A 25,997-nucleotide genomic window follows, 5' to 3' on the forward strand; every position below is an offset into this window, starting at 1 on the left:
CCCTCATGTGGAACCCAGTGTGTCATTTCCTTCTTTGTGTTCATAAGTTCCTATCATTTAGGTCCTACTTGTAAGTGAGTACATGAGTGAGTACATGAGGTTTTCTGTTCCTGCATTAGTTTGCTAAGGATAATAGCCTCCAGCTCCATCCACATTCCTGCAAAAGACACGATCTCATTCATTTTTATAGCTGCACAGTATTCCATGGTATATATGCATCACATTTTCTTTATGCAATCTCTCATTAATGGGTATTTAGGCTGATTCCATGTCTTTGCTATTGTGAATAGTGCTTCAGTGAACATTTGCATTCATGTGTCTTTATGGTAGAATGATTTGTATTCCTCTGGGTATATAACCAGTAATTGGATTGCTGGGTTGAAGGATAATTCTGCTTTCAGCTCTTTGAAGAATCTCCATATTGCCTTTCACAATGGTTGAACCAATTTACACTCCTACTAACGGTGTATATGGGTTCCTTTTTCTCCACAGCCTCGCCAGCATCTGCTATTTTTTGACTTTTTACTAATAGCCATTCTGACTAGTATGACATGGTATCTCACTGTGATTTTGAGTTGCACTTTTCTAATGATGAGTGACATTGAGCTTTTTTGTTCATATTATTGTTGGCCACACATATGTTGTCTTTTGAGAAGTGTCTGTTTAGGTCGTTTGCCCACTTTTTAATGGGGTTGTTTTTTTCTTGTAAATTTATGTTCCTTATTGATGCTGGATATTAGACCTCCGTCAGGTGCACAGTTTGCAAAAATTTCCTCCCATTATCTAAGTTGTCTGTTTCTTCTGTTGATAGTTTGTTTTGCTGTGCAGAAGCTCTTAAGTTTAATTAGATCCCACTTGTCAATTTTTGCTTTTGTCACAATTGCCTTTGGTGTCTTCATCACAAAATCTTTGCCTGTTCCTGTATCCAGAATGGTATTCCTTAGGTTGTCTTTCAGGGTTTTTATAGTTTTGGGTTTTACATTTAAGTCTTTAATCCATTTTGAGTTAGTTTTTACATGTGGTGTAAGGAGAGGGTCCAGCTTCAATCTTCAGCATATGTCTAGCCAGTTATCCCAGCATCATTTATTGAATAGAGAGTCTTTTCCTCATTGCTTGCTATTGGCACCTTTGTCAAAGATCAGATAGTCTCAGATGTGCAACCTTATTTCTGGGCTCTCTATTCTGTTCCACTGGTCCATGTGCCTGTTTTTGTACAAGTACCATGCTGTTTTGGTTACTTTAGCCTTGTAGTATAGTTGAAGTTAGGTAACGTTATGCTTCCAGCTTTGTTCTTTTTGCTTAGGATTGCCTTGGCTATTTGGGCTCTTTTTGTTTTTTTGGTCCCATATGAATTTTAAAATAGTTTTCTCTAGTTCTGTAAAGAATATCATTAACAGTTCGATAGGCACAGCATTGAGTCTGTAAGTTGCCTTGGGCAGTATAGCCATTTTAATGATATTGATTCTTCCTATCCATGAGCATGGGATGTTTTTCTATTTGTTTGTATCTTCTCTGATTTCTTTGAGCAGTGTTTGGTAATTCTCATTTAGAGATCTTTCACTTCTCTGGTTAGCTGTATTCCCAGGTATTTTATTCTTTTTGTGGCAATTGTGAATGGGATTGCCCTTCTGATTTGGCTCTTCATTTTGCTGTTGTGGTGTACAGGAATGCTAGTAATTTTTGTACATTGATTTTGTATCTTGCAATTTTGCTGAAGCTGTTTATCAGCTGAAGGAGATTTTGGGCCAAGATTATAGTGTTTTCTCTATATAGAATTATGTCATCTGCAAACAGAGATAGTTTGACTTCCTCTCTTCCTATTTGGATGCCGTTTATTTCTTTCTCTTGCCTGATTGCTCTGGCTAGGATTTCAATACTATGTTAAATAGAAGTTCTGAGAGAGGACAGCCTTGTCTTGTGCCCATTTTCAAGCGGAATGCTTCCAGGTTTTTCTCACTCAATATTATGTTGGTTGTGGGTTTGTCATAGAAGGCTCTTATTATTTTGAGGTATAGTCCTTGAATACCTAGTTTATTGAGAGTTTTTAACATGAAGGGATGTTGAAATGTATCACAATTCACATTATTTTTGAATCAAATTATTCCTAGAAGTATCTATAATACATGATCTAACAATCCATTGCAAGGATACGCAGTCATTGCTTTTGTTTATTTCTGTTAGAAGTAATTTATTTATTAATTCTGTTAGAAGTAATAGGCATTACAGTTGCAATGATTTAAACAAAGGAGAAAGGGAAAGAGACAAATTCCTGGCTCATAAGCAGCTCACAGTCAGACACAGTAAAATCATGTAAAATAAATTATAAAACAATATGACAAATATGAGATAAAGGTATGAATAAGTATTAAGAGTACTATTCACTTTTGCTTTCAGAAGTGTCAAAAAACTTCAGAAGTTTTTAGATTAATAAAGCATTTTTTAAAAATAAATTAAGTTAACAAAGTATGAGTCTATTTAAAATTAAGGAAAGCAGACAACTGAAAATTTAGAAACACTGTAAAGAGCAAAAACAAAAATAAAAGTCGATGCTTTAATACACAGCAATTAAGATTAATCCATTGGAGTTCCCTCAGACTTGAGATGGCCTTCCTCAATTTTCCTTCTTGAGTGTATATCTTAAGGAATGTGCCATTTGAGGCCTCTAACTTCTGCACTTGTCACTTTCCTTCTAATACTAACTTTTACTGCAACATTTTTTCGAGACTCTTGAAGTATTGGCACTTTTTCTTCCCCTTTGTTTTGTTCATCATTCTCTTGCTTTATTATTGCCATCATAAATTTATTATTCTTTAATCTGTGTTTGCTGATCTTTGGGAGAAAAAATAAAGGTTATGTTTATTTTAGAAATGTGCTGTAATATGTCTAACATTCCTACATAGTTTTTTTTTTTTTTTCTTTTTTTCAGTTTCAAGAAGAACAACCTTACAGATGCTATCTTTTCAGGGCCCAGCACTTTCTTTAGTTTGGCTTCTTTCAACTCAGAGACAAAATGACAACAACAACAACAAAAACCCTAAAACAAAACAAAACAACTATAAGTTGTGTTTCCTTAGTTTTGTGTATATTTTGTCTACACATCTAATATTATCTTTTGGTTATGTAACAATATTAATTTACACTGTCATGATGATTAATTGTTACTTGTCTTTTTTTCAGTTTCCTACTCGGTCCCTATTTTCAGTAGATTCATTATTAAAACATAAGATTAAAATTAGAAGAGGCTCATAGGAAAGAATGAGCTTTGTTTGCAAGTGCAAAGACTTGACCTGAGATGCCTTTGATGAGAAACAAAATTATAGAAATAGTATATTGTTGCACATAAGAAAATTAATGGAAAGATAATGGTTATGAGAACTTCAGATTAAAATGCATTCAGGTCTCACTCTCTAATTCTTATTTCTATATTTGTCTGTATTCTCTTTAACCGTATTTCTTGAAAAAATGAGAAGCATTTACTTTTGTATCAATAGGACTGCAGGCTCGCAACTCTGATCTGTGATAAAATACTGCTTTTCTCCCAGGTAACATTTAACAAAAACCATGGAAGTCTTCTTATGTCTCTTGCTTTAGATATATGTTTGTATTTTGGACTACTGTATCTAATGAGATGATGATGAATTTAGCTCTTTATTCTATTAATGTGGTGAATAAGATTAATTGATTGTTAAATGCTAACCCAGCATACATTTTTGGAATAAACCGCACTAGATAAGTTTTCCAGTTAACTATTGCTGCCTAACAAACCATCCTAAACTCAGGGTTGCTATAATAACAAACAAGTTATTTTTATTTTTAGGTCATATGGCTCAGGGGGCTGACTAGGCTCAGATGGGTGGGTTTTGCTCACAATCTCTTATAAGGTTACAGTCAGATAATGGCCAGGGCTGGAATCATTGCAAAGTCATCCTCATCCATATGTAAGGCAAATGATACTGGAAATCTCTCCATGTGATCTAGGCTTTTACGGCAGTGACTGGGTTCCCAGAACAATACTGAGAGAAAGGAGGAGAGATGCTGTGTTGCTCTTTAAAGTCTAGCCTAAGAAGTCTTTTTAAGTAAACAAAAATTGAGATAATTTATCAGAAATAGGTCTACACTTTAAGAATGTTAAAGGAGTTTCTTCAGGTGATGGCATTATGGAGGTTTTCTGCCTCTCTTCTAGTGGCTAATATTTGCTTCATAGGCAAGAATACTCTGGAAAACTGCGTGAGATTTCTAGGCCAAACTCCAAAGCAGTAAATCACCCACTGCATAATTTTGCCTGCAACAGGAATCTCCCTCTCCTGTTCCATGCTCAGTTCCCAATCTTTCTCAAGAGCATCTAGTGATGACCCATGGAAAAGATCTTGAGGGTGTGTGTGAAATAATCTTGTTACAGAACACTCACAGTTCTCTAAATTGCCATGCTACCTTATTTTTGCTCTTTTAATTTTTCCTTTTTTTTTTTTTTTTTTCTTTGAGATACAGTCTTGCTCTGTTGCCCAAGCTGAAGTGCAGTGGCAAGATCTAGGCTCACTGCAACACTGACCTCCCAGACTCAGGTAATCCTCCTCAGTCTCCAAATTAGCTGGTGCTACAAGCATGTACCACCATGCCTGGCTAATTTTTTGTGTTTTTTTGTAGAGACAGGGTTTTGCCCTGCTGCTCATGCTGGTCTTGAATTTCTTGGCTCAAGCAATCCTCCCCGCTCAGCCTCCCAAAGTGCTGAGATTACAGGATTGAGTTGCCACACCCAGCCTTGCTCTTTAAGAATATGTTAAAATTGTTGTTTTTTCTTACATGATTTTATTCTCCTCATTTTTTTCTCCCAGTACTTTGCCAAAGGTGAAACAGTTCCCGTGTTCCATGTTTTCCAAGAGAAATTTGTCACCCTTTGGAATTCAAAATACTTATTGCTATATGACTTCATATCTCTGATTACCTTAAAACAAACAACACAGTTTTGTATGTTGTTTAGCTATTTTCTTACTGCTACTGGAATAATGACATCCACTTGGGTCTTTCCATGTCCTAAACAGAGTGAAACTATTATCTTTACCACTGATGGATCTTTTTGCTGGATGTAGAATTTTCCTTTGACAGATTATTTTTCCCTTTGAACATTCTAAGAATAGCTTTTCATATTTGCCTTAATTGCATCATTGTGATAAGCAAGATTTTTAAAGTTTTATCTCTTTTAAATGTATCATATATCTTTTTGGCTGACTTTAAGATTTGCCTTTTTACTTCAGTTTTCAACATTTGATTACTATGTACCTAGTTATAATTTTGGGGGGTTTATCATGCTTTAAATTTGCTGAGCTCCTTGGACATATGAGTTGATATTCTTGATAAAAATTGATATTGGGACCTTATTTCTTCAAACATTCTTCTACCTCAATTTTTATCTTCTTTAGTTTTCTTCTTCTCTTCCATTAAAAATCTATTAGATTCTTTGATATAATCTATTTTTTAAAGAATTGGTCTTACATGTGTATATATGTGAAAAACATGGAAAAGAAGAAAGTAATTATAAAATCTAAACATGTTTAGAACAATTTAGAATGACTGTCTGCACACAGACTCTTTCTCTATGTGCTTCAATTAAGATAATTTTTATATATTTATCATTCCTTCTGCAGTGCCTAATCTACTGTTAAGCATATTCACTAATTCTTTATTTTATAGATAATAATTTTATTCTATAATTTCTAGTCAGTTCTTTTTTATATTATTTCATTTCTCTGCTGAGATTCCTATCTCTTAACTCATCATATTCATCTTTTTTTCATTAAATCATCAACCTCATTTATAATTGGCTTCAAATTCCTTGTTGGCTAGTTTTAACATCTGTGTTAATTATATTATATGCTATATATTGTCAATGCTATGCTTCTGACAGCCTAGAATGTATTTATTTATTTATTTATTTTAAAGGGTATTAACTTCTGTTCTACCAACATGTTTTTAAAATAGTAAATAAGCTTGGTTGTCCCCATACTCTGTTTCAAGATTTTGAGGGAAGTTCAAGAATAGTCAATTTTCTCATGCTACAATAGCTTCATTTCTAAAATATGGTGAAGTTTTAATTTATAACAACTTCAGGCTGGCTCCTCTTTCAAAGAAACTTTTGCTTTTCTTTCTCTAGCTCTGCTTTACTTTAAAAGAAAATAAATATTTTTTCATGATTGGCCAAATCATGATGTCATAGAATCGGAGGGTTTTGTTTATGCTGTGTCCCATTTATTCTATTTTGCACTAATGACATTTGCTGTGGAACGATACTGATGTGAAGAACACTTGTCTAGTGCTTACTTTTATGCAATACTCTTCCACACAAGCAACATAGAACTGATCAATTTGCAAACCATTATTACTTTTGGAATTGCTCCCAGGAGAGAAAAAATAACAATTTTCCTATTTCATCTTCTTAAGAGTCACTCTTTTCTTATCATTATCCTCATTTTTTTGTGATAAATTTTTTTTTTACTTTCATAGTAACAAAATTTGTGGCATCAGTTTACTAAAAGGTGTGAAGAAGTCAGCTAAATAGTGCTGATAGCTGTAATTCATTTCCTCAGCAATCAATATGCTCCAAAATGAAATCATTTATAAAAACATCTCAGAAAGCAATTTATAGGAATCAGTTAGTACCACATGATGGAGAGGTATTATAAGCTGTTATCTAATAATAAAGAGAACAATCTATCAGATATAACTGACCCAGAAATGACACATTAATAGAATTATGATCAAAGGAATAGAAAAAGACATTAGAACAGCAACTGTAACTATATTCCATATGTTCAAGAACCTAGAGAAAGACTGAAGATGTTAAGTTGTATTAGCCTGTTTTCATGCTGCTGATAAAGACATACTCAAGACTGGGCAATTTACAAAAGAAAGAAGTTTAATTGGACTTACAGTTCCACATGGCAGAGGAAGCCTCACAATCATGACAAGAGGCAAGGAGGTGCAAGTCACCTCTTAAGTGGATGGTAGCAGGCAAAGAGAGAGACTGGGCAGGGAAATTCCCCCTTATGATACCATCAGATCTCGTGAGACTTATTAGCTATCATGAAAACAGCATGGGAAAGACCTGCACCCATAATTCAACTGCCTCCCTCCAGGTCCCTCTCACAACATGTGGGAATTCAAGATAAGATTTGGGTGGGGACACAGCCAAACCATATCATAAATGGAGACATAGAAGAATCAAAAAGACACAAATCAACTTCTAGAGATGAAACTATATTTAAGATTAAACAATACACTTGATGGAACTAATAGAAGGTTATGTTTTGCAGAAAAAAAGTAACAAATTTAAAGACATAGCAATAGAAAGTATCCAAAAGGAAATGCATAGAAAAAATGAATAGATTATCATTGAGCTGTGGGCAACTTCAAGCAGCCTAATATGTGTATAATTAAAGCAACTGAAGTCTCCACAAGAGGGCTGTGTGGTGGCTTTAAAATATAACCACAAATTCATTGATATTCCTTTTTTAATATATGGAGGCTTGTATTGATGCTCTTGAATGTGAAATGGACTTATGACTTGGTTCTAAAGAATAAAGTAACAATGATGGAGTGTGACTTTGGAGAGTAGGTCATAAGAGGTACCGTAGCTTTCTTCTCAGTCATTCACATTTGAGAAGAAATTAGCTGCCATGTTGTAAAAATAGTCCTACCTGTTAAAAAACTAACGCCTTTTGCCAACAAGAATTGAGGAACTGAGGCATCCTGCCAACAATCATGTGAGTGAGCTACCTTTAAACATTCTTTAGTCCCAATAAGCCATTAGATGACAGCAGCCCTGTCCAACAAATGACTATAACCACATGAGAGACTCTGATTCAGAACTATCCAGTAAGCTTCTTCTGAATTCCTACTCACAGAAACAATGATATAATATTCAGTTATTAAAGCTGCTAGTTTTTATTTAGGGATTTATAATATATTGGGAATTTATAATATATTTAGGAATTTATAATAAATTGATATTGACATAGTATAACATGAATAACATGTTATACAGCAATAGATTACTAATACACATTTTTATGCCTAAAAGTGAGGAACTGCCACAAAATAACCCTATACTGTGACAATGACTATTAAACTGAACAGTGGAAAGAAGCTGGGAACATTTGAGAGGGTTTATAAAAGCTGAAAAAGCCTAGAATAAAGTGTTTGTAGAAGCACCATGGACTTTTGGGAGGCTATAAGTGAGGGCTTAAAGGAAAGTGGGAAAAATTTAAAATTGGAGGAGACTGGATACTTGTTACATAGTGGGAGTTAGAAATACGGTCCTCTCTAATAATGTTTAACATAAAAAATACTCCTAATGAACTGGATTATCTAGCTAAGGACATTCCCACTCTCAGTGTTGAACATGCTTTCTGGTGGCTTCTTACTGCTTACAGTAAAATGTGAGAGGAAAGAGATAAACAATGGAAATGCTTTAAAACAATAATAATTAGAGGTTTAATAGCATTGAAAATTATCAGACTTTCCAAAAAGCAAAACATGTTAAAATCAAGCAATGGCTTCCAAGAAATGGTCAAATACAGTTCACTGTAAGAAAATCATTGTCTAAATATGAAACCAAAGGCATGAACGTAAAATGTGTTGTTAGGATCTCAGAAATATCAATAGTCTTGCCTCAGACAAAAGATCCATTCAAGAATTTAATTAATCATCTCATGGATCCTCTCAAACAAATGATAGGTTTTCTAAGAAGCTTAAAGGCATTGTCCTTCCTGTCACAGTAAAAGTCCTATGTAGAGAAGACTTATCTTGAAGAAATTTGTGAGTATAACTTTTGAGAATGAAGTGAACCCCAGTATTATTCATCCGGGACCTATGAAATTTGAAGACAATTAACATTCACTAAACACTGTGAATTTACAATTAAGACATGAAGGCGGTAAAATGCGAAGTTTTTGGATTCCCAAAATTTGACTAGCAGGAAGCAGCCTAAGTAAATTATGCACCAGCAAATATGGGTTACTTTTACAGAAAAGAAGGATGATTGAGAGGGAGAAACCAAGAGCTCAAAAAGCATAATAAAAAGCCCCAGAAGGCAAAGACAATTGTCAGGAAGCATTATTTCTTAGAAAGACTAGCATGAGTTATAATCAAGGACCTTCTAACACTTGTTTGGATGACTTTCAAAATGAGCATGAATTAATGATTTTGTTATTTTGATTTTTCCCTTTGTGAACAGGAATGTCTATAATAGTTATTGTATATCTGTCCCACTACTGTGTGTGGAGAGTGGGTGGGCATCACGTCTGTTTATACCTTAGGTCATACTTCAGTAACTGTATCTAAGAAACTAAAGTGAGGCAGCAGCTTCTCCATATGGAACTGATATAAATGGCAAGATAAGGAACTTTTTGTTAGTTATATAAATGGGATAAGACTTTGGAAACTTGGAAAGAGATGAATGTATTTTGCATGTGATAGGATTATAAATAGTTTATCACCAGAAGCTAACACTGTATATTGCAAAGATTCATCTTTTCTTTATTAAATTACCTTGGCATATTTGTCAAAACTCAGTTGACTTTATATGTGTGGGTTTATAGTAGGTTACTCTATTCTGTCACACATATTTATGTATCCATACTTTTACCAATACTACACTGTCTTGATTAACATTGTCTTGAAGTCAAGTAGTGTGTGCTCTCATTTTTTTCTTTTTCAAAATTGTCTTGACTATCATAGTTTTTCATTTTTCATGTAAATTTTAGAATAAGCTTGTAAATTTTTACAAAAGAAGTCCCCCTAAAATTTTGATTGTAATGCATTAAATTTGTACAAAAATTTAGTTTCTTAACAACTTCTCGAGAATGGTGAGTCTTTCTATCTTTGAACTTATAAATCTCTCCATTAATTTCAATCTTTTGGATTTCTTTCATGAATATTTTGTAGTTTTCAGCATAGAGATGTCTACACTTTTTGTGCTATGTATACCTATTTCATGTTTTTCAGTACTATTATAAATATTATTGTTTTTTCCATTTTAATTTCCAGTTGTTCATTGCTATTATGTAGAAATATAATTGATTGTCATATATATCTTACATATATTCACTTCATTAAGCTCACAATATTTGTAGTAACTAATTTTTGTATCTTTGGATTTCTCTATGCAATTATTTTGCCGGTGCATAGAAACAGTTTATATCTTCCTTTCCAAATGTATGCCTTTTACTCCTTTTTCTTATTTTATTGTACAGTCTAGAGCCTCCAGGATAATGTTGAATAGGAGTGGAGTGATTGAATATTCTTTCCTTGTTTACTATTTTTGGGAGAAAGGCTTTCACTATTATCTATAATGTGAGCTGTAAGCTTTGTTTTTAATAGATAGCCTTTATCAGGTTGAGGAATTTATAATAAGTTGATATTGACATTTTCCACATTTAATGAAATTATTATTATTTTTTCCTTTTATGTATGTTTAATTATATTGTTTTTCACATGTTGAATCAACTCTACATTTCCTGTATAAACCCACTTGTCAGGATGTATTACACCTTTTTAAATTACTAGACTGGACTTCCTGACATGTTGTTTGTAATCTTTGTGTCTATGTCCATTATATATATAGTTATATATATATATATATATAGTTATATTTTCTTATATTTTTATCATTTTTGAATAATTTATTTTTGAACTTCATGTCTCTCTTCTAATGTTAGACTTATATTTAAGCTTTAGCAGGGCAACATCTTTGCCAAAATCAAAAACTCCTTTAATTGGCAATGTGTCACTTACGTCATACAAAGTCGTTTAAAAGAAATAACCCGTAAGTTTTATAAATTCTAATTTTCATTATTTATTTAATACTAAAGATATGATTCTCTGTTGCTAGGGAATTCAGGGAATTCAATGTTATATTTTAGGAATACTAAGTAAGGAAAATGCTAAAAATAAAGCATTTTAACTATGTGAGTAGGTTTTTAAAATTATTATTACTAGTTTACCTAAACACCAGCTCAGAGTGTTGTGATTATCAAATGCACTGATATGTAGTTTGGTATGTTATTCAGCATCCATTATCTCCTTCCTTGTTACTAACTTAGGGATTTTGTTTCATGTATATGTTGCCAGGGGGCTTAGGTGCGTCTCCAGGTACTGGTGAGATCACTAACCCCAGCGTGGTGTTCCAGGTTCTTGAAACTGCCACAAGAAAGCATTCAGAGACAAGTTAGAATAAAGCAAAAGGCAAGAAGCGTTTATTGCAAAGTGAAAGTACACACTCAAGAGTGGGAATGCAGGTGTATTTGGGAGAGTAAGTCATGCACAATGGAGTTTGGGTTTCTAATTGTATGGGCTCTTCTAATTAGGGAGTGGAATAATCATGAGGTTTTCTAGGGAAAAGGTGGAGATTTCTTACAACTGAGATGCCACTAATTTTTATACTCAATATGGGCATGCTCGGATCTGTCATGATACTGGTGGATGCGTGATTTAGTATGGTAATAAGCACATAATTATGTCTGTGATATGGCATGGGTCAAACCCAACACTATGTTGCACCCAGTCAGTTTCAACTAGCTTAGGCCCCACCCTGTTTTGTTAGGATCTTATCAGCCCAGGCTCATCATCGTCCTTGTAGCTAATGTTAACAACTCCTTTCTTGCTGTTATGTGAAATTACTGCTGATATGTTTCCCTCTTCTCCTGTGACCACCCAGCATTCCTATTTTATAGGGGTTTCTTTCATTAGGGGGTGGAATAGTCATTAGATACTCTAGAAAAGGAGGGGATTTCAAGGACCCTCAGTTGCTGACCCCTTTTCCCTTTCTTTGGGTTTGCCTGAGTCATGGACATGTCACCCTGATCGGGATTTTGGCCATTTTCTCTCCCTTATGTTGGGCTTTCTGTTATCCTATGGTTTCTTTGTCTAGTTCTTGTTTCCACTGTCATTTGGGTTTTTCCGTCGTCCTGTTACCATACAGCACTATTCCTACATCATATCCATCTCTCCTCCGCCAGTTAACCCACTTCAGAAGAAACTGATCCCAGCTTAACCTATAGGGCTGGACTTTTTTACTTAAGACATTAGATTTCATTGCTTTAACTTCAGTGGCCATTTCTGAGGTAGATATATGATATATACCAAATCATTAGGATGAATTTCAGATATCTTATTTAATATTCTGTAAGAATAACTCCCTCTTCTCTTTTGGGTGATGGTACATGTGATATGAAGCCTTGAAGTGCTGTAGTCATTTGGTTATCATGAAAGAAAGGAGCCTTATACAAAAGTGAACCATATAGTGAAGAAAAGAAATGGGATTCTTTAGTGACCATTTAGGCACTGAATTAGATAATTCCAGAAGCTCACTCTATATCTGCACTTTCAATGATGTAAGCCAACTTTATTTAGGTTTCCTGTTATTTATAAGTATTTGCATCCTGAAAGAAGAATAATGTTTATGAAATTATTTTATGAATTTGGTTATGACATTTTCCTCAATAAAGCCATTTTATAATTTCCAATTTTTTAAGGGGGTAAAGGTATAGTTTATAACATAATCAGCCAGTCACTGCCTAAAGTAGACTAGGGAGGCCACCCTCCCTTTCACTCTCTAAACTTCAGCCCACAGTTATTTCACTCTTTCAAATACACCATATCCTGTCCTGCTTGAGGATTTTGTATATGCTGTTTTTTCCACCTGGGATACCTCCCTTTGCCTATTCATTGAGGATATCTCACCCTGACTAATATTTCTTTCAAGACACCTCTACTTATGACCACCCAACCAGATTACATATTCCTATTATTCCCTTTTTTTCTTTTTTTTTTTTTTTTTTGGCTCAGTTGATAAATGTCTGCCTCCCTTCAAAAGGATTTCAAGGCATCTTCTTTGCAGCCATTTTATACCCAGTACTTATATTAAGGATATAACATAATAAATCTTCAGTATTAATAAAATTATATTTTATATAATTACATATGATTGAAAATTATATATTAACAAAATTATTAATATTATTTTAATGGCACTATAATCTATTTTTACTCACAACATTACTAACATCAAATGTGTGGGTTTTGTCCATACCAAAACCACTTCTTCAATTCTCTGGACCACCAATTGGATGTGCCACAATTCAGTTCAATTGTGACATCAACTACCCGGAGTAATTGTCAGACTCCACCAGTTTAAGGGATCCATACCACAAGATTGTCCTCATTACAGATACAAGTTACAAGAATCTTAAGCCTAGGGTACCCACACTTCTGTCTGAGCTGGCTACAATGATGAGGATTCCTACAACTTCCTCCTTCGGTTCAATCATTTCTAGAATGGCTCACAGAACTCAGGAAGACACTTTACTTAACTGTCATTGGTTTATTATAAAGAATACAATAAAACACAGCCAGATTAAGAGGTATACATTGGGCTAGGTCTGGAAGGATCCTGAACACAAGAGTTTGGGTGGGCCACACTCGCGGCATGTGGATATGTTTGCCAACTCTGAAGTTCTACAAATACCCTTGTTTAGGGTGTTTTTTTGTTTGTTTGTTTTGTTTTTGTTTTTGTTTTTTGGACGTTTTGCTACAGGAAAGGAGCCCTGATCCAGATCCCAAGAGAGGGTTCTTGGATCTTGCACAAGAAACAATTCAGGGCGAGTCCATAGAGTAAAGTGAAAGCAAGTTTATTAGGAAAGTGAAGGAATAAAAGAATGGCTACTCCATAGACACAGCAGCCCCTAGGGCTGCTGGTTGCCCATTTTATGGTTATTTCTTGATTATATGCTGAACAAGGGGTGGATTATTCATGCCTCCTCTGTTTAGACCATATAGGGTAACTTCCTGATGTTGCCATGGCATTTGTAAACTGTCATGGCACTGATAGGAGTATAGCAGTGAGGACGACCAGCGGTCACTCTCATGGCCATCTTGCTTTTGGTGGGTTTTAGGCAGCTTCTTCCCTGCAACCTGTTTCATCAGCAAGGTCTTTATGACATGTATCTGGTACTGACCTTCTATCTCATCCTGTGACATAGAATGGCTTAACCATCTGGGAATGCAGCACAATAGGTTTCAGCCTCATTTTACCCAGCTCCTATTCAAGATGCAGTTGTTCTGATTCACAAGACACTGACAGTTTCACTACATAAGCATGATTGATTACATCAATGGCCATTGGTAGTTATAGGATGCGGCTAAAATTTTTAAGCTTCAAATCAAGACGGTCTTTCTGGCAACAAAACTCCATCCTCAAGCTATCTAGAAGCACCTCAGCCAAAAAGTCATATCATTAGCATATGAAAGTCACTCATCACTCAGGAGATTCCAAGGGTTTAAGAAGCTGGGTGCCAGTAAACAGGAACTAAGCCCAAATATATATATTTCTTTATTTTGCCACAGGCATGGAATTTTAAAATGTGGTTAGAATGGTTTATAATAAATGATAATTACTAGGAAAGAAGTTTTTATTATACCATATGGTCATAAATGAGGGAGAGTTTGAATAATAAACTTGTCTTTAAATATTGAACTATACTGGGTTTTGGAGGAAATAAAAAAAGAAAAAAAAAATCCAGTGTTTCCTAAAACAGAGTTGACTCACTTCCTAAAATATCTGTTAACTATTATACTCATATATATGCAATAGGCAAACTTCCAAAATGATTCTAAAATTATATTTTAAGATATATATGACTTTAGCTTGCTTAATTTATTTTTGTTAGTTTGAGTCTTTTGGCAGAATAGATACTTCGGGTTTCTTTTTCTCAATTCCCAGATAGTGAAAAATTTATAATTTAGCAAAGCATTACTCTTATTAATGAAATAATTTACACTTGCACGTTATAAAGTTTTTCAATCAATTATGTGGTACATGGTAACTGTTACATATGTGGCTGTGATTTTCTTTTTTTTACAGCTGTGAATGGTAGATTTATATAGCATTTTTCTGTATCTCATTTTCTCCTTGGAAATCTGCAATGTTGAATTGAAATGCATGAAATTTAAGACTGGACTGTTTCAGCCTGGGAGATGTTGAAGGGACAACATCAGTTTTCATGGCAGTTGTCTTACTCTTCAACTACTGGGGAAAACAAAAAAACAAATAATGAAATGAACAAAAAATTTAGCTCTAATCAGGCATCCAAGAAATCTCTCTTTTGTCTCCCATTTCAGGAGACTGAAAAGAAAATGGATGAAATAAAATGATTTTTACAAATGTCTTATGATGTTAATATTTCTTAAGGGAGCAAGCTATTGAAATGTTAGAAGCTGCTAAAAGTAGGGGATATACTTGGGAGCAGATTACACTGCCAGTTTTTCATTGTTTAGCACATTTTATAGCCCTCCCTAAAGAATATGCCTTGATAACATTACCAAATATAATCTAACATGGCCAAAGAGTAGAAAACAATTTCTACTAGGATAGAGTACAGTTATTAGACATAATCAAAGTAATGCCCTGATCATGTTCAGTGGTTTGGGGATGATCAGAGATATTCATAATGACATAAATACCAAATTTGTCTGAAATGAAAGAAAAGGTGACTCACAAAATGAGAATCTTGGATATGCCCCTGGTTGAACAGAGATGATATGTTCACCCTTTGGAGAAGCAATGAATCCTCATTGAAAATGGGTTAGAATATCAAGACTGATGACACCACACACATACCAAAATGAATCAGTAGATTTATCCATAACACAATGAGGCTTTTGAGAGAAGCAGGGGAGGCTCCCAAGCATGTCCTAAAATGGCTGAATAGAGCAACGAGAAATGACTAGTCTGGGCTTTTATTGGGGTTAAGGGTGGGGCTAATGTGATGGTTTCCTCATGAAATCCAGGGACCATGTCATTTGAACTGCTTGCCAGTGCCACAGGAGATAGCATATAGCTTTCTCATTGGTTTGCCCAAATGTGAGGCAAGAAGAGAAGAGGGAGAGGGGAGGATTGAAATTGTCTGCAGTTTAACATTTAAAATTGAGTTAGCCTTTCTATTACAATAGGTTTATTTGACAAGTCCTGTACAACGGAATCCTGCTTAGGTATGTTAGGTATGCAATACACCTTATCCCCAAGGGAAGGGTCCTTATCTACCAACTCCAACCAATGTACCACCACCACCACAGCCACTAATGTTCTGGTCTGGAAGAGGAGTTTTGCCACTGATAAAAGGGGAGGAGATCTAACTGGGTTTTAATGGTCAGATGCACATATTTTCAAGAAAAATAATAATTGTAGTGCTCTTGCTTGTAGTGGTTTTGCTTCCTCGTGGGGTATAGTGAAGGCTTCAGTGAAACATCCCTTTTAGTTGTTTTTATTTTTTCTCCTTTTAAGATTTTTTTTATCGTATTTTCTTTTCTGGCCTTTTTGCCCATGTCATCCTTTAGATATCTTATTCTGCTTCCTCTTCTTATTTTTGGGAATATTTCTCTGTCTAGACTCACATTGCTGTTTGAGTAAGGGCTGAGGATTAAGCATACTTTGTAATTATTACTAGTGGTACCTCTCCTTATAAAGTGAAGTGAAAATTTAAATAAGGCCTTGGAGAGAGTATGTATACAGTATTTTGGCATGCCTATTGTTGCTTGCATATTGTCCTGTTCAGTTCATATGATAAACTCTCATCCTAACTAGCACACAGTAAACAAGACTGAATACATCTCAGTCACATATATATGATAATATTGTAAATGAGTCATTGGATATAACTTAGCACAGTGCCAGACATACAGCAAACTTCAGTAAATGATAGCTATTATTATTAATATTATTATAACATAACTAGCACATCTTGTGTTCTTGATTTCATGGTCATGAGAATAGAATGAAGAAAATCTTGGTTTGCTATCAAGTAAAGATAGATATATTTATATATACCTTTCCGTATGTGTATCCACATGATAGATGGAGTTCTGTGACATGCTCTGGTATAAACCTTTGGAAGAAGCTATGCTAATCTGTCAAACTCTCAGAATGCTCATGTGGACTTGGGAATGATGGCAAGAATGTGTCAGTAAGTGGTGGCAGTCATGCTAAAATAATACAGGAGAGCAATCTGGTCATAATTCAGCACAGAAGAATCAATAAATGTCCACAAGCAAGTCTAATAGTACCCTATGGATCTATAATATTTATACCTCTTTTATTCTTCAAAGCATCTTGTGAAGTGAGGACCATGTTATACTTTTTTAGAAGGACAGAAAGGCTAAGGCCCCAGAAATCATTCAGTTTGTTTCATTTATTTCATTACACTCATGCATTCAATTTGCTTATTGGGAGTGCTCCAAAGCACCATGTTAGGCAAGAGATATACAGATATATCTGTAAGTCCATAGGTATAACTGTGTATGTGTGAGTGTGTGCATGTATAAATAAATATAATAAATATATAGATTTAATAAAACATAGATGAGTCCTGACCAAACTCATGCTAGAACTACCTATGTTGTTAAGTAGGCAAATGAATCTAAGAAGTTTTACATTTGGATCTATAACCAGAATTCTTTCCCAAAGTTTAGGCTCGTATCTGCTATTTTAAAAATATATATCTTAAAATTTTAAGACAAAATATGCAAAAAAAGAACCCTTGACTTCAAACCAGCCGTGCACCCCAAAAAGCTCTACCTATATAATTTCTTATTTTATTAGCAACTCTATTTTCCAGTTGCCCAGGCCAAAACCTGGGAGTCTTTTTTAACTATTAGCTTACTTTCCTATCACATGTCCAATCTATTAGGAAATATTGTCACTATCTTCAAAATATATACAAATTTAACCACCCAGCACTATTTCCAGTGGTTCTGGTCACTACTATATTTTACCTGGATTTCTACAGTAGCCTTGTGATTTGATTCTCCACTTCCACCTTTGCTCTTTATAGTCTGTTTTCAATAAAGCGGTCAATACGATCCACTTAAAACATGGGAGAAAACAAAAAAATAAAACTATAGGCCAATATCCCTAACGAATATAGATGCAGAATATTTCCTCTACAAATATTAGCAAACCAAATCCAATAATAGTACATCAGAAAGGTAATTCATCATGTTGAAGCAGGCTTTATTCAGGGATGCAAGGGTGGTTGAACATACACAAATCATAAATGTGATCCACTACATGAACAGAACTAAGAACGAAAACCATATGATAATCTCCATAGATGCAGAAAAAGCATTCGATAAAAGCCAACATCTCTTAATGATAAAACTCCTCAACAAAGTAGGAATAGATGGAACATGCCTCATAATAATAAGAGCCATCTATGACAAACCCACAGCCAACATTATACTGACTGGGGAAAGGTCAAAAGCATTTCCACTAAAAACTGGAACAAGACAAGGATGTCTGCTCTTACCACTCCTATTCAAATGGTACTGGAAGTCCTAGCCAGAGAAATCAGGCAGGAGAAAGAAATAAAAGGCATCCAAATTGGAAAAAGGAAATCAAATTATCTCTTTTTGGTGACATGATCATACACCTAGAAAACCCTAAATGTTAATCATGACCAGAAACACTGGAAATAGTGTTGAGTGATTGAATTCGTACATATTTTGAAGATAGTGGTAATATTTCCTGGTGGATTTTATATATCAGAATCCTATACCTAGAAAACCCTAAATACTCTCCTGGAAGTCTCCTAGACCTGATTCAGTAAAATCTCAGGATACAAAATCAATGTACAAAAACAGTAGCTTTTTTTTTTGTACAAAAACAGTAGTTATGTTATACAATAACATTCAAGCTGAGAAACAAATCAAGAACTCAATCCCATTTACAAATGACTACAAAAATAATAAAATACCTAGGAATACAGCTAACCAAGGAGATGAAAGATCACTCTGCAACGAGAACTACAAAACACTGATGAAAGAAATTGTAGATGACACAAATAAATGGAAAACATACCATGCTCATGGATCAGAAGAATCAATATTGTTAAAATGATCATATTACCCAAAGCAATCTACAGATTCAAAACTATTCTTATAAAATTACCAATGCCACTTTTCTGAGTTAGAAAAAAAATCCTCAAGTTCATATGAAACCAGAAAAAGCCTGAATAGACAAAGTAAGCAAAAAGAACACATTGAGAGACATCACACTGCCTGACTTCAAATTTTACTATGAGGCTATAGTAAATAAAACAGCATGGTACTGATACAAAGATAAACAGATAAATCAATGGAACAGAATAGAAAAACAAGAAATGAAGTCACATATCTACTCACAACTGATCTTTGATAAAGTTGACAAAAATAAACAATGGGGAAAGAACACCCTATTCAATAAATGTTTCAGAGAAAACTAGCTATATGCAGAAGAATGAAACTGGACTCCTATCTCTCACCATCTAAAAAATTAAGTTAAGATAGATTAAAGATCTAAATGTATGAACTGAAACTATAAAAATAATCTAAGAAAACCTAGGAAAAAATCTTCTGGACATTGGCCAAGACAAATAATTTATGACAGAGACCCTAAAAGCAATTGCAACAAAAAAAATGACAAATGGGATTTAATTAAACTAAAGTGTTTTTGCACAGCAAAATAATAATAATAATAAATAACAGACTAAACAAATGACCTATGGAATGGAAGAAAATATTTGTAAATTATGCCTCTAATAAAGGACTAATATTCAGAATTTATTTAAAAAAAATTAAAAACTAGGCAAAGGCCCTGAACAGACACTTATCAAAAAAAAAAAAAAAATACACACAGCCAACAAACACATGAAAAAATGCCCAACATCAATAATCAATAAAACCACACTGATACATTATCTTATATCAGTCAGAATAGCTTTTATTAAAAAGTCAAAAAATAAATGTTGGCAGGAATGTGGAGCAAAGAAAATGCTTATACACTGTTGGTGGGAATGCAAATCAGTTCAACCTCTATGGAAAAACATATGGAGATATCTCAAAGCACCAAAAATAGCACTGTCATTCAACCCAGCAACCCCACTACTGGGTAGGTACCCAAAGGATAAAAAATCATTATATAAAAAAATACATCTGCATTCACAGGTTTATCACAGCACTATTCATAATAGCAAAGTCATAGAATCAACCTAAGTGTCCACCAAAAGATACTCAGTTGATTAGATAAGTAAACTGTGGTATATAGATACAACATGGAATACTATGCAGCCATTAAAAAAAGAATGAAACAATATCCTTTGCAGCAACATGGGTGGAGCTGGAGGCCATTATACCAAGTGAGTTAACACAGGAGCAGAAAATCAAATATCACATGTTCTCACATATAAGTGAGAGCTAAAGAAAGGGCACACATGGATATAAATTTGAAGAGAACACACACTGAAGACTCCAAAATGGGGGTGGGAAGGAGAAGAAAAGGTTTGAAAGATTATCTATTAGGTACAATGTCCAATATTGGGGTGATAGGTCCACTAGAAGCCCAATTCCCACCATTAGGCATGTAATACCCATGTAAACAAGCACATGTAATTCCTGAATCTAAAATAAAAATAAATAAATAAATAAACAAACATTGTAGATCGTATCCTCTTCAAAAGTCTTCAAAATCTTCATGCTTCACTCAGCAGGAAACACAAAAGGCCCTACATCCTCTTCTTTCCCTCATTATCTCTCTGATCTTACCTCCTACTGAGGTCCCTGATCAACATGCTCTAGCCACAGAGGATGCCTTATTTTTTTGGAACATAAGAGGCACACTCTCACCTCTGACCTCTGTTCTACCAGTTCTCTCTTTCTGGAACATTTTTCCCCCAGACTTTCATGGAGCTAACTTTTTCACCACCTTCAAGTCTCTGCTCAGACTTCACCTTATCAACAGAAACTTCTTATTAAAATTATAATCTCTTTTAATTTTAAAATTAAAAATTACGGTTTCAAATTACCATTGCTTTGCTTTACATTTTTATTTTTTCCTTATAATACGAATCACCATCTAACAAAATTTACTTTCAAAATTATATTTATTGTTTATCATCAGTCTCTCCACAACTAAGATAAGCCATTCAGGAAATCTCGATATGTATCTGTTTTGTTCACTGAGGTTCAAGTTCCAAACACGAAGAACATAATCTGGCACATAGTAGGCACTCAGTAAACATTTATTGCAAGCATAGGAAAGCCAACTGGTAACAGAAAGAGAGGAAAATAGATTCAGATAGAAATAAACATACAGAGACAGTTGAGGCACTGTAAATGGGGAGCTACATCATGCACATTCTTAATGTTCTGTTGCTTATACAAGCTTTAGATTTAAAAAGAATTCTATTCTCCAGTCAGTAAAAGTTCCTCCTCATTGATGTTGTAAAAGTCAGGTTCTCTTATACCCAGGCAAATCCTCACTTCTACCGTGCACTACCTGAAATAACCTGTTACTGTGATCAACAATGCCAAGCAAAAACACAAACAAAAAATATCCTAGACTATGACACGAAGCATCTACAAAATGTGTTTCAAAATAATTTCGGCTCTCAATATATCATGGGCTTTTTATATCTATAACTGAGTAGTATTCATATAAGAGACTTGATTATTAAATCTATTCATTAATATTCATCCATTATAAAAGCATTTTAAAGTAGACTTGCATAAAGATAGCTAGTTGCAAAATTCAGAATCAATGATTCTTAAACTTATTTTTATTTAAAAAAGCAAACTCAGGGACTATTGTATGTGGTGTTCTTTTTGAAGCCAGGCTGAAACACGAAAATAAAATAAACCAATTAATCAAAACTTCTTTAACCTTTCAATATATGTACCATGTTTATACCCTTGTGTTCTTCATGTCCTTATGTAATTTAACATTACGTCTATAAGGTCAGATACATTTTTTGCTTGTTAATTGAATAACCTTGAATAATTAGCTCTCTACTCATGAACAGATTTTTCCCCCCTTTTTCCTTTGAACAGCTTCACAATATAGTGTTTAGCATTTGCAGTAAGATTTCAGGATAGTTCTTACTTTGAATCTCAAGTATTGAGAGAAAACTAACTTTGTCGACTACAATTTGTCACATCAAACTTAATCCATTTAATATTCCAAAAAGGCTCTTAAAATTTCTAACTTCTTAAGAACATGCAATACCTAAACTGCTTATGTTTGGTGCATTTTTCCCTTTTTCATTTTTAATGATAATTTTCATTCCCGCAATCCTTGAATACACAGATGATCCAATGGTAATGAAGTGATTGAGTGCTTACCTTTGTGGGGTGCATTAGATCTTTCAGGCCACTTATGTCCATTTAGTAAATTGCTACTCCAGTGCATTAAGTGGAACTCCAGTAGCCTAAAATTGTTAATGCACTTAATAATTTGGCACTTGTAATTGCCAGTGATGGTAGTACATTTGCTTTCAGATTCTCATAGTAATGATTATGAAAAAAGAATTTGTGCCCAAAGAATTACATGATTGGCCATTAGAATTATATAGGCTCTTTAAAATTTATAATAAATCCCTTTGCCATCTAATATTAAATAATGGATACTTCAGAAGACGCTGCCAAAGATTTTTTTCTTCTCAAAATGCAAAATTTGTTCCTCCATGCAATAAAAGAAGCTACATACCTATACTCTAGTAAATAATTCAGCGCTATATTTTCATTTTGTCTTTATATTTACCTGCATCACCACTGTAAAAAAAAAAAAACCTCATGTAAAAGTAATATATTCTATATTATGGAGGGAAACAGTAGTGTCAGGGTACAACGTTTTAGTTATATAGGATGAAAGAGTTCTGGAGACCTAATTGACAGCATGATGACTATAGTTAATAAACCTGTGTATACCTGAAAGTTGCTAAGGGAGTAGATCTTAAATCTTTTCAATACACACACACACAAAGGTGACAAATATGTTAATTAGCTTGATAGTGGTATTTGTTTCACAATATATGTATATCAAAAAGTCATACTGTTCACTTTAAATATATACAATTTTCATTGTCAATTATACCTTATTAAAGGTTAGAGAGAAATGATATCACAGAATGAGAAGGAATTTGGCAGATCCTTCCAATAGCTGAAAGACTATACCTTCCCAACCACAATGCAGAATCCCACATTTAAAACTCTACAGGGATTTTTTTTTTCTTGTAAGCATCAAAATTTTTTATTGAAAAAACAATGGCTAGTTTTTATCCAAATTGAAGGCATAATCATATATTTCTAATTTTCTATGTTGCATGAAATGACTACTTAAGTTTTCAAAGGCAACCCTGGGTAACAAGCAATTAGTTTTAGTCAATAGACTTCCTTTATGGCTCATTTAAAGCCACCCATTATCTCTCACTATGGTGCGGCTCACCTTTGTCAATGTAACAATCAGAGAAGCAGCATCTGTAAGATGATGCACTTTCCAAAGCACAAGCACATGTTACAGAAGATCTAATTCACCTATCATGTTTCAATTCTAAAAGTTCAGCAGAATTCACCATGTGTTTTCAGGCATCCTAATTTCTTGGCATTCACTTCTTAATTAGTTGGTGAGAGGTAAACCAAGCTCTATAATCCTGAGAGGAATTGATGTAAGGGCAGTGTTTAATTGGACGTTTAAAATCACTCGGAAATTGCTGTTATCCTTAAATATACGGTGTCCCTCCAACATGCTGGTGTCATTCAATGAGCTGATATAGATCAACAATCAGCTTATTAGCCAGATAATGAAACCACTTTGTTTATGCTTTGCTTCTGTAAATTTTCTGCTGTACTCTGTGAAGAGTTTCATCTCTGTCAAGTATAAACATCAAATGGCTTTATTTTACCTGTAACTCTTACCCACTCTGTTCTGTTACCATTATTTTTGCTGAGTATCAAGATCACTTTTGAATATTTTAGTTTGATTCCATGACTTGGTACTCACCTTGGGTTATTACAACAATGTAATTCAGTTACTGAGATTCTATCCTACAGATTTAAAAATGTAGATTCATGTTTATTTAATGTTCTTCCCCTTCCCCCCTACCAGGGTCAGTAAAGCCCAGTAGCTTGCATTGTAGGGTGGGTAAACTTGGTCTGCTTCTCTCATACTGGCCTTTCCACTGTCCTTGCTCTTAGGGGGTGGGACAAAAAGGAAGAGGGAAAGACTTTTTTAATGCCTGTGGCAATTTATCTAAATCTTATGATCAATCATACGTAACACAAGCAGCCACACACTGGAGATGATAAAGTTGTGGTCCTTTCTATGGTGGTCATTATCTTGAGACAGTCAAGTATAAAGGGGTCCCTGGGGAATCCTCCACCGACCTGTGCACTGGGTGAACCGGGTGGAGCTGCGGGAAGTTCGCGCCCTTTGGAGGGGGGAGGAGCCTGGCCTCTCCTTTTCCAGGATGGCAACCTGGGATTCAGTCTGTGAGATGAGGGCCTGTTAACAGGAACCCCTCTCTGGCTTTGCTGTGTTGTTGTTTTTTTTTTTTTTTTCCTTTTTCCTTTTCACCCAAAAAATTCCGTTTCTCCCACCGTTCTATGTGTCCGTGAGCCTAATCTTTCCTGGTTGTGTGACAAGAACCCAGCTTTTAGCTGAAGCAAGAAGAAAGTCGTCCTACAGCAATCTCTTGTGTAGTTTATAGGATCAATGAGAAGAAAGGCAAAAACTTCATTGAGAAGACACTATTTTAAATAGTCTCTCTAGGCAAATGGGGAATTTATTTTGGCTTGGGCTACATCTTTCAGCCGCCTCCCCAGCTTGGGGGCTTTACATTGCATTCCACTGTGTGGATCCTATTGCTCTATGTTGCAATAAGTGAGGCAAACTTGCTCTAGACACTTCACCTACTTCTTATGTCCCACATCAGGGGGGCTACAAACACCAGAGATCTATCTTCACTACCTTTCAGAAACCTACGCTGCAGAGATAGTCTTCAGTCAGTCTCACAGTATTACTAAGTTATCCTGGCTGAAATGGCACCTCACAGCCCTCAGGTGTGTGCTTCTCTGGTTGATTGATGCTTCTAAACTTTTTAACTATTCACTCTTTTGGTTTGTGTATTTGTTTGTTTTTTTAAGAGACAGAGTCTTGCTCTGTCCCCCTGGCTGGAGTGCAGTGGCCCAATAGTGGCTCACTGCAGCCTCAAACTCCTGGGCCCAAGCAATCCTCCCAACTCAGCCTCCCTTAATTGCTGAATTACAGGTATAGGCCACGTACCTGGCCCTATTTATTCATCAATAAGAGCTGTGAACAATACCTTCAGTTCATGGTTCTCAAACTGAGAGGTGACAGCGTGCTGGCGGACCTGGCAGCCCTCGCAGCCCTCGCTCGCTCTCAGTGCCTCCCCGGCCTCGTCGAGGCGCCCATTCTGGCCGTGCTTGAGGAGCCCTTCAGCCCGCCGCTGCACTGTGGGAGCCCTTCTCTGAACTGGCGGAGGCCGGAGCCGGCTCCCTAGGCTTGCGGGGTGGTGTGGTGGGAGAGGCACCTGCGGGAACCGGGCCTGCGCGCGGCGCTTGCGGGCCAGCTAGAGTTCCGGGTGGGCGTGGCCTTGGCCGGCTCCTCACTCGGAGCGGCCGGCTAGCCTTGTTGGCCCGGGCAATGAGGGGCTTAGCACCCGGGCCAGCAGCTGTGGAGGGTGCGCCAGGTCCTGCAGCAGTGCTGGCCCACCGGCGCTGCGCTCGATTTCTGATTTCTCGCCGGGTCTCAGCTGCCTCCCCGCGCGGGAGGGCTCAGGACCTGCAGCCCGCCATGCCTGAGAAATCTGTGGGGTTCTATCATCTATATGACGTATCATGTCTCCCCACACCTTCTCTTCTCTCAGAAGTTATGAACTACTTTTTCTCTTTCTTTTACCATCAATATTTTTCCCAACTTTGTAGCTTCTCATATTTTTTAGAATACCTGCTCTGGAGTGTCACCTTTTTCTACAACAGAAAACAACTAATTCTAAACTCAGCCCCATCTGAAGCTAATATTAGACAGAAAGATTTAAGGAACTCTGACTCAAAATTTTGGGGCTTAGCCCCAAGTTAACATTCTTGCCATTTGGATCTTTGTTTTTGCTGTAATTCAATGG

At 35.4% G+C, this 25,997-nt stretch overlaps 1 protein-coding gene across 1 annotated transcript in view; it reads right to left on the reverse strand.

The window, feature by feature from the left end:
• Positions 1–25,684, reverse strand: part of RPL10L (ribosomal protein L10 like) — a 177,723-nt gene extending 152,039 nt beyond the window's left edge. The window contains exon 1 of the mRNA XM_054449668.2: positions 25,179–25,684. The gene's annotated coding sequence lies outside the window, so the exon portion shown is untranslated. The remainder of the gene's footprint in view (positions 1–25,178) is intronic.
• Between the last annotated feature and the right edge of the window lie 313 nt (positions 25,685–25,997).

This window comes from Pongo pygmaeus, chromosome 15 (assembly GCF_028885625.2).
Source record: "Pongo pygmaeus isolate AG05252 chromosome 15, NHGRI_mPonPyg2-v2.0_pri, whole genome shotgun sequence".
Classification (NCBI taxonomy): domain Eukaryota; kingdom Metazoa; phylum Chordata; class Mammalia; order Primates; family Hominidae; genus Pongo; species Pongo pygmaeus.